This window comes from Limulus polyphemus, unplaced genomic scaffold, assembly GCF_000517525.1.
Source record: "Limulus polyphemus unplaced genomic scaffold, Limulus_polyphemus-2.1.2 Scaffold1090, whole genome shotgun sequence".
In the NCBI taxonomy this organism is placed as follows: domain Eukaryota; kingdom Metazoa; phylum Arthropoda; class Merostomata; order Xiphosura; family Limulidae; genus Limulus; species Limulus polyphemus.
The window spans coordinates 31423-42356 of record NW_013666700.1 but is presented as its reverse complement, the minus strand read 5'-3'; the positions used below and the strand labels follow the sequence as shown (position 1 = coordinate 42356).

At 37.4% G+C, this 10934-nt stretch overlaps 1 pseudogene; it reads left to right on the top strand.

Moving 5' to 3' along the window:
- Window positions 1-10482, top strand: part of LOC106462084 — a 53854-nt pseudogene extending 43372 nt beyond the window's left edge.
- The last annotated feature ends 452 nt before the right edge of the window (window positions 10483-10934 follow it).

Here is a 10934-nt window from a genome sequence, read left to right as displayed (position 1 = left end):
ATATTTGGGGGTGCTTAACTTTTTTCCAGGTGTATATAATGAAAAGCAAAAGAAAAGTACGTATTTTAACATTTCCTTACTTATGTAAAACTTTAAAGTGGTTAATTTAGGAAAGTTTGAAGGGAAATACCCTTTCTTTGTGGTAGTACAGAATTACAATTAAACAGACAAGTGCTTCAAAACTTCTAAAAGTATTTTTCGTTTGAGGCGTTATGGGAAGATTCCTTCATGTGAGTTTCTTTTTGTTTGTATGGGGGGGGGGGCTCTGACTGTTACATAGATAAGGTTTAGGAGCTGGATAATGGGGGACATTGTAAACATTATTCATTGCTCTCCTCAGTAACGTGCAGGGTAAGTTGACTGGGTGGACTCAAGCCCCTGCTTTCCTGCCCTTGTACTCAAAAAATGCCTTGTACTCAAAAAAATAGCCAACAACTAAGAAAAGATACATCATGCTTGTTGTGAGTTCTTACGAAAGAAAAATAAAAGGATTTTAGCGTTAAAATAAATGGAACACAGGGTCTTGTGGTACTTGACAAAAACAAAAACCTGCGATATACTCTGCGAAGTGTTAATATACAAAAATTCACTTTCTAGTCTTAGATCGTAAAAGTGTTTAGAAGACCAACTGAATAACAATAAAATATATGTTTGCTTCTTATGGATTTTTAACCCTATGTGTACCAGAGACAATCACAGTTCCCATTGTCTTCTCCCCCCGCAAAAAAGCCCCTACCCCTTTCATGCCCTCTCCACATTTCTGGTATTGTTACTTCAGTAAATTTGCGCCCGTTGTTTTAAGGAACCAAGTATATTTCCTCCCTCAGCAAACGTTAAACGATCATAGTTAAATGTTCCAGTAAAAAAATCTACAGTAACTTCGAACGAGTAGCTTTACGGCTACTTCTTAGATGTCTCTATAATAAGAACATTACCCACAGTGCACTTTGATTTCCCTGTTTACCATGTCAGTGGGCAGAGGTCGAATGAATATATACACGCGGTATTGGTTTACGTCACTAGGTATAAAGTTACACGTTTGGAATAAGTAATACGATCAAATAACGGTAATAATTAATGAACTTTAGGCCTAATGTAACATAAACATCAGTTACAATTTTTTGTTAACTAAACTCTCAATGGTTGCAGAAACCCTCTGGTGTCAACTTCGACAACAGAAAATAAAGAGGTCGTCTACGCCAACACTCCAGGGGCACCTCCGGTAAGTTGTTATTATTATCAAGGAAAGGTGCTGTACAAAATTAAGCTTTTTTACCAAATTTACGTGCTCGGGTCGTAGATAGACAATTTTTATTAGGAGGTTAGGAGAACATTTTTTATATATAAACCAGAAAAGTTGGACTTATTGTAACGTAATGCTCATGTCTCAAAAAAAAAAAAGGACATGGGTGGAATATTTTTAGGATAAGATAAAGACCATTTTACAATGTACAATTTGGTGAACGGTATTGTGATTGCATTAGAAACACGTGATTCGGATAGTGTGTGCGTGTATGTGTATTTAGGGAGGCGAGCGCGGCCCATTGGTTAATATACCTAACTGTGGATTCGAGGTTCGCGACTTGTAACAAACAAACACAAAAACGTTCCGCACTTTGGGGCCGTGGGTGCGTTATAAGAGTGACGGTCAAATCCCACTATCCGATTAGGGTAGCCGACAAGTTGGCGGTGGGTGGTGTTGACTATATCTCTTCCCTCAAAATTAGGGACGCTTAGCCCTTGGGTAGTCATGTGCGGAAATCAACAAACAACAACATAATTTAATACTAGAAATAAACGACCTTATAACACCGAAATCTTTTTATTTTTTGAAGCTTTGCACTGTCAGTTTCGATTTTTGTTTTAGTGAACGCTCCTGAAGAAGCTGTAAAGCGAAACGTTGAATGTTTAATGAAACAAAAACAACATTTTGGTGTTATATGGTCATTTATTTCTAGTATTAATATACACCAATATGCAATACATTTCTCACTCAAACCACAATTTCATGTCCTCATATCAGAAAGTCGTATTTCACACACAAATCACGTTTACTTGTCCTCATATCAGAAAGTCGTATTTCACACTAAAACCACGCTTATATAGAGGTTGTGTCTACGTCTTGATGACAACTGTAATAAAATGGCCAGTCTGCCTGGAGATATTCCACCTTGTAATAATCTCATTTAAGTTTCCTCCTCCTCTTTAGCGCAAATATGAAAAACGCCAAAATACGTTTGATAGAAAAAGGCAGAAATATGCGAGATATCATTACAACCAAAATTTTCGAATCCTGTACAACTAAACGTACAGAACTGTTGAATTGCGATTTATAAACAACGTGAATGTCGAAGCTGCTTCTGGGAACGATTCTCATTTTTCAAACCATGTAAGTAATGAATAAAAAATAGATGCTGAAATACGCTCAGAAAACGTGGCTAGATGTAGTCACATACTAATGTCAGGAACACGTGCTTTGCGAACAGTGGATAAAGAAAGATGCTGAAATACGCCCAGAAAGCGTGGCTAGATGTAGTCACATACTAATGTCAGGAACACGTGCTTTGCGAACAGTGGATAAAGAAAGATGCTGAAATACGCCCAGAAAGCGTGGCTAGATGTAGTCACATACTAATGTCAGGAACACGTGCTTTGCGAACAGTGGATAAAGAAAGATGCTGAAATACGCCCAGAAAGCGTGGCTAGATGTAGTCACATACTAATGTTATAGGTACAAATGCTCGTACTTTTTTTCATTTTCCAAAATGAAACAAGGCAACAGCAGCGACAGCTAAAAGAAAAACGAATAGAAATTAATTCCGTCAAATAACGTTTCAGTTGGCTTTTGATTCTGTTAACTTTTTGTGGCACCTAGTTAACAGACTAAAAGTAAAGTTTACGGTTTGTTTCGATGTAAATTACAAACCTACACAATGAGCTATCTCTGCTCTGCCCACCGCGGGATTCGAAACCCCATTTTTAGCGTTATAAGTCCACAGATTTCCCGTTGAGCCACCGTGGGGAGTGGGAGGCAATTTTTACAGTATTGAGAGCCAAACAATCAGGAACATTTCAAATAAAAACAAATACTCTCGTATACGGTCTACACGCTAAGGGACTATCCTAAATTTACTTAGTGTTTTAATAATGATGTTCTTTGACATCTTTATTTTTTTATTTACTCTCTTTCAATAGCCCTAAAATTAAAATATTCAATTTATAATATGAATAAAAAGGTATTGTATGAAATATTATTATTAATTTTTCTTTTAATTAAACATTCATTTTTTTAGTAGACCTTTTCTTTTGTTTTCTTCAGTGATTGTTTAACCTTGTGAACTTTACAAATGTTTCCAAGTTTGAATATGGACTGTCCCTTCGTATCTGAGTACGTAGAAAACTGTTTTACAACCTGCAGTTTTGGAAACTGATTTCTTGTTGGTTATGTTCATAACTGGTTGAGCCCGGCATGGACAGGTGGTTAGTGTGCTCGACTCACAATCTGAGGGTCGCGGGTTTGAGTCCCAGTCCCACCAGACATGCTGGACTTTTCAGCAGTGGGGGCGTTATAATGTGACGGTCAATCCCACTATTCGTTGGTAAAAGAGTAGCCAAAGAGTTGGTGGTGGGTGATGATGACTAGCTGCCTTCTATCTAGTCTTTCACTTCGTGTGGGTTTGCGCGAAATTCAAAAACAAACAAACATAACTGTGTATTTTTAGTCCTACAAGATAGCCCGTACTGTCTTATCACTCAAAATACAGTCACATCTTCAGTGATTTATAGCTTTTTATAGCTATCTTTCAAGCTTGTTACACTCTTTTTAAGTTTTAGTTAGCAGTACCCCTAGTTGTTTTATAAGCATAAAGTTACACATTGGACTATCTGAAATCTGTTCAACTCGGGAAATTGAACCCCAAATTTTAGCATTGTAGGTCTTCTGAACATTGCCGGATTTGTTAGCTGTATGAGTTGTATTGGAAGTTTATCTTGTGTGAAACAAATATGTACTGTTTACGTTATTTCGACAGAATTACGCCTTCCTTGTCACTCGTAGGGATGGTAAATAGAACCTAAATCTGCGATAGTGGTTATCTCATGTTCCTGTTTTCTTTGAACTTTGATTCTGTTATGTTAATGTGTTGTCTGTAGGCGATAAGGAGCCAGTGGTAACCTAGTGGTTAGTGGATTGAAGAGTCCGAGATTTGAAACGTGATGTCAACGAACACTGTTTGCATTTTGAGCTGTAGATGCGTTATAATAGAGACATTCGATCCCATTATTAGGTTCAAAGAGCCGTACAAAGCTCTTCTGGCGGCGGCTGCTGCTAGCTGGCTGATTTTCCTCTGGTCAGTAGCTGAAAATTATGGATGTCTATATCTGAGTCCTAAGGATCTCTGCCTTGGCCATTTTAGCCCACGTAAGCATTAGGTGCTTTTCAAGTTTAAAATTCTAATTCCAGTTCTGAAGACGATAAAATACAATAATTCCGGAGTTCGAAAGCACGGCCCTATGGGTCTGTAAGTCACGACAAGGACTTAACTTGTAACTAAGTTATTACTTGCTTGAAACAAAATAAAATATCCGGCAGATTTGCCGTTAAGCACAAAATTGCACAATGGGTTCTCTGTGCTCTGACCCCGCGGGTATAGAAACCAGATTTTTAGCCTTATAAGTCCGCAGACTTACCACTGAGCCACCGGAGGGCCATAAGGTATAAAAGATTGTTTTTGAGTCATTCAATTTTCCTAGTAAACTATTTGTATCTAGGAGTTCTTTTCCGCCACACACCCCTAAATAATTAAATAGTTTTGCAATAAGTAAGATCATTTTTTCCGAAAATATACTGGCAATGCAATGATTGATTTGATATTTGAGGAATATTTATTTATTTTACTGTTTTATTAAATATTCCAATGGAAGCAATCGCTTCCACAGAAAAGAAGATAGTATTAATTTGATCAATGAAAATAAAGTTTGAAGTTTTTGTTTTAAGAATTTGCCTTTTGGGCTATACTTTTATTAAGCCAGTCTTCAGAATGACTAATAACAATATGATGCTCACTTCTTTTCACCACTGAAGGAGGATCTTGATGACATACAAAATACCGTAAAGTCGCACACAGGTGTCCCATCAGACCATAACGCCAGAAACAGCTGTTTCCATAACTACACGTGGTACCATGGGTCTATTTCACGCCACAAGGCAGAACAGCTGATTTGTGAGGATGGTGATTTCCTTGTTCGAGACCATACTTCTCGAGATGGAAGTTTCGTTTTAACCAGTCGTTGGAATGATCAGCCACTCCACTTCGTCATCGATAAGGTTACTTTTTATTTTATTATTTTTTAACTATTGTTGTCACATGGTAAGCATTACTCCAAAAACGAACTAATATGCAAGCCTAACATGAAGTAGATGAAATAAAACAAACTGTACTCAGCCATATGCAAGCCTAACATGAAGTAGGTGAAATAAAAATTGCATCAACTTGTGAATTCTAACTTGCGCAGCTGCATCATTTTAAAACATCTCGCCGTTTTCGTATTTCTTTCAAATCACAAATATTATGAATAGTATGAATAGGAATGGTTTATATGCGTTACCTTGGTGTGAGTACAGAACTGTTGACTACGTTTTAGGAGGTATTACATTAAAAAAAAATGATTTTTATGATAGATTAGATGAATAATACAGATGAATAATTAAAATGCAAATACTTACACAGGTCGAACATCAACAAAGGCTTATGTACCAGTTTGCTGATAAAAATTACGACTCCGTTGCTGAACTAGTAACTTATCTGATGGAGAGCAAGAAAGTTTTGTCTTCTTCTCCAGACGCAGTGCTCATCCATCCGGTGGCTCGGACTACAGAAAATACAGTTCCTGTACTGTCAAACCAAAGTCATGAAAAACTATACCAGAAGCCACAACTTGAGCATCAGAATTCTAATAACGCTCCACGCTTACCTCCTAAAAAAGCTCAGTTAGATAGACACCAAAGTGCCCCTGTTGATCTTCGTTCTTTGGCTTCCAGTCATTCTCATCATGAACCAACTACAACAGCTAGATCTGCTCAGACTTTGAGTCTTCACAGTATCCCCGACAATGAAGACGCCGAAACCAACCAGTATGGGTCAAATAATGAACAGACTCGGAACAGACCAATAGGAAGACTCTCATCTACTAACACATCAGGGCTTTGCAATACTTTCAAAATTAGTCCTGCTGAATTTTCTCTGTCAAGCCCAAAACGTGACTTATTCAGTAGTGATCAACCACCTCCAAAACCTAGTCGAATTCCGTCCATCAAGTATACTCAAAATCCGAGAATCTTTTCGCAACAAGTGCCTGATAATTATTTTGAAAAAGGTGTTCTAGTGACAAATAAGAAATTTCAAACATTACCAACCAAACCCGTTTTTCTTTCAAAATCGAAGAACATGGAAACAGAAGTTTCTCATCAGACTGGAAAACCAGTTAACACGCATACCACAGACCTAAGCCAACAGACTGGAAAACCTGTTACTACCGAGCCTCTTCTTTTGCCGAAGAAATTATCTGACAACGATGAAGATGGAATAAAGTATCCCAGTAAGATCATCCAGGATGAAAAATGTAGTAACATTAAAAAAAACTGGTGAAATGAGAAAACTTACTCTCCCAGACATGAAACTTTCTTCCACGTTTTGTCTCTCAACATTCTCCACTGTTCTCTTACCTTCTGAAAATAAACCACTGGATAATTCAACCAAGTCCAAAATAACATCTTTGTTGATGGATAATGGACCAAAGCTACTGGCTATTCACCTTAGTAAGAATGACTTTGACGTATTTAAATACACTGGAAACCACGACCTTGGATTAGGGGTCAAAAATGGCTTAGAACTATTGACCTTACCTCAAGGAGAACAGTTGCGGAAAGATATCCTAGAAAGGTAAGGATTTGAGATTTTTTTTAAGAATGGTCAGCCTTATAAATATATATAGAAAATCAGGGTTGCGATACTACTATAAATCAATCATTATATAACACTAAGAATACTGACTTTTTAGTGTTAAATATATCTTGTATATATATATATAGGAACAACATTTCACTTTTCCATTACTTGTTCTTATTTAAAGAATAACCAAACTAATCAGTGGAAACAATTGTTTTAGCATCACGTTATTCGAGTAATACTAATTTTAATTTATTTTATATTGTTTCTTTTTTTGTCAGATTTTGCGAGTGTATTTTAAATTCTTAAAACTGGTTATTATACACGCATTGTACATATCTATAATGTAAACAATAAAAAGGTTTTCGTACTGTTTTACAGAAATGTACTTTTTAAGTTCCACATTTTGAAAATCAATTTTCCATACAGATTTGAATGCATGAAATACCTAGTAGCAGTAACAATCTTGACCACTGAAGAACCACTAGAAAGAGCTCAGCTGGTGAGTAAGTGGATCGAAGTGGCGGTCGATTCCAAGACATCTTTAGGAAATCTCTATGGGTTCTCAGGGATAATGAAAGGTCTCTCGCTACCACAAGTACGTTTTTTTGTCGTTCACAGATATTTAGTTTTTAATGATACTTAGGTTAGCTACCGTAATCTTTATCTCGATCATGGCTGGTTAGAGCTTTAAAGAACTACATCCCTTAATTGACTGACCGCTACTAGTCCGAGGAAACTTCACGAGTTAGGCAAGGATTGAGTACAGGCACGTACTGTAACACGTGATACAGTCTCTACTCTTTGTAGATGTAAATATCACTCAGTCATACAGTGCAGGCCCGGCATGGCCAGGTGGTTAGGGCACTCGACGCGCAATCTGAGGGTCGCGGGTTCGAATCCCCGTCCCGCCAAACATGCTCGCCCTTTCAGCTGTGGGGGCATTATAATGTGACGGTCAATCCCACTATTCGTTGGTAAAAGAGTAGCCCAAGAGTTGGCGGTGGGTGGTGATAACTAGCTGCCTTCCCTCTAGTCTTACACTGCTAAATTAGGGACGGCTAGCGCATATAGCCCTCGTGTAGCTTTGCGCGAAATTCAAAACAAACAAACAAACATAAAGTGCGGCTAAGTAAGGTTATTTTTTTACCTCTGTTTGTGTGTGTTTGTCAGGAGGATTTCTCGAAAACTTCTGAATGGATTTCGACGAAAGTTGTCATACATTTGGACTATGACCCAACTTAGAAGTGGTTAGTTTTTTTAGGGTCAAGGTCACAGCAAGGTCACGAAAAATCAAAGAAACTCTTATCTGTTAGCACGGGGGCCGACTTTTCACACTATTTTTGCTCTATAACTCAGTCAAAAGTGATAGTATTTTGATAAAACTTTGTGGCCATAGGTAGAATATTATGCCTCGAGAGTCAAAATGCTCACAATTTTTATAATATCGTATAGTATCCAGAAATGTATATCAAGTGTAAAAACCGAAACAAGTACAAACCGTAGTGTTAATTACATGGATTATAACATACCGCCTGGGAACATTTAAAAAACAACAACTGGTTTGGTTTATTTGCAAATTCGTGCAAAGCTACACGAGGGCTATCTGTACTAGCCGTCCCTAATTTAGAAGTGAAAGATTAGAGGGAAAGTAGTTAGTCATCACCACCTACCGCCAACTCTTGGGCTACTCTTTTACCAACGATTAGTGGGTTTGAGCATCACATTATAACACTCCCATGGTTGAAAGAGCGAGCATGATTGGTGGAACGGGGATTCGAACCCGCGACCAGCAAGTTGCAAGCGGAGAAAGTAATAAAGCTATATAAAGTATATACATGTATATATAGTTTATGACAACTAATTTAGAACTATAGCGTAAACAGAAAAATCAATTATACAAAAAAAAAAAATGTTTTTTCCTGTTTACATTGAATCTGAAGCTAGCTAGATCTTCAAGTAATAATAAATTTGACACGAATTATTATAAAAGTTGTTTGTTAAGCGCAAAGCTACATAATGGACTATCTGTGTTGTGCCTACCACGGGTAACGAAACCAAGTTTTAGCCTTGTAAGCTTTCGCACTTTCTGCTGAGCCATTTGGGGCTGTTGTAAAAGATATAAATCCTGAAGTTTGTGAATATTTAGTTTTTAATGTCCAGATTTATTATAAGCATTTTGGCTATATTTCAGGAAGATGTTTGTTTGTTGTGTTGACTTTCGCGCAGTGATATACTAGAGAGAAGGCAGCTAGTCAACAACACCAACTACCAAACCTTGGGGCTGCTCTTTATCATCGCATAATAGGACTGACCGCCATATCATAACGCCCCCAAGGCTGAAAGGGGCGAGCATGTTCGGCGATGTGTTTCGATCCCGTGACCTGCAAATGGTGAATCAAACTCCCTAATTATTAGGTCATTTCAAAAAAGAATGGATATGACTTAACGAGACAGTTTATATTCAGTGTTTAAGTAATATAAACGTGGGGACTCGATAAAGAAGTATATTTATGATCTGAAGTTTAATCCTACCTATCCCCAGTGGGTTTGTTTACGGCTTTACATCCCTAAAATCCGGGGTTTAATTCCCCGCGGTGGACAGAGAGCAGACTGCCCATTGTGTAGCTTCGTGCTCAAAACAAACAAGCTATAGATTACAAGCTGTAAAGCTAACACTAGTCAAGCTAAAAATTATATTGAAATAAAATATATATAGTTTCAATGAAACATTGGGAAATATGTAAAATAAGTAACTGTACATGTAAATTACACACTTTTTTGTTAACGTTTTTTAGTTGTATTTTTGAGCAACGCTAGTATTAATACCTATAATATTTTGAAGGTAAATTGTTATTTAATTGTGAGATTTACCTATTTATTATTCAGTAAATTATGCACGGCTTCTGTGTGTTTATAGTGCCGCCATCTACTGCATATTATATATACTAATATAAAATTGTATCTAACTTTCTATTATTTACTTCTTTCCTAGGTATCCCGATTGCAGGACACGTGGTTATTAGTACGTCAAAACTTTACAGAGAATGCTTTCACTTACGAAAGTAAAATGCGTCCACTTTTAAAATCTCTTGAGATAAATTCTGAAACCGAAGCCTCAAACTCGTGCATTCCGTATCTGGTTTGCTTGATCTCTGTGTTGCAGCGCCATCTAGAAATGATGAAGCAGATTGATAAACCTCAAAAAATCGAAACTAATAGTAAAGACGCTGAGCCAATATACAGTTCAATGTTGCCATGGGAACACACTACCGCAGACTATGGTCTTCAAATGTTACTGAACCATCTGGAGATGGGTAGAACGATAGTCCGAGAACTCCATAAATACCAAAAGAAGTGCGAAAACCTTACTGAAAACGTGAAATACGACGACCAGTTGCTGGATTTGTTCAGAACGGAATTTCATTTGAAGTTTCTTTGGGGAAGCAAAGGGGCAAAAGCCTTTTCAGAAGACAGGTACTTAAAACTCGAACAGATTCTGACGTTACTGTCACAGAATCGTGAGCCCAGTTAGATAATTTTCATATCCGTATCACAAAACGTTTCTTTGATCAGAAAGTCAGGCTGGAACTGACTGGATAATGCGGATAAGTCGGCTCTAGTTTGTTGTTAATATTAGACATCCTTTTAAAACACTGTTTAGTTTCTAGATTTAAAAAAGGTCATAAGAGAGAAAATTATATGCTGAAGAACGATGAAATGTAAATTATTATCAGACTTATTATCAAATTGCAAACACACACATACACACACACACACACACACACACACACACACACAAACAAACCTTTGCACTCTTTTTATTTGGGGCTGTATATAATTCATTGCCATAATGCATTTCCAATTGCTTCCCAGTGGCACAGCGGTATGTCTGCGGACTTACAATGCTAGAAACCGGGTTTCTATACCCGTGGTGGGCAGAGCACAGATAGCCCATTGTGTAGCTTTGTGCTTAAATACAAACAA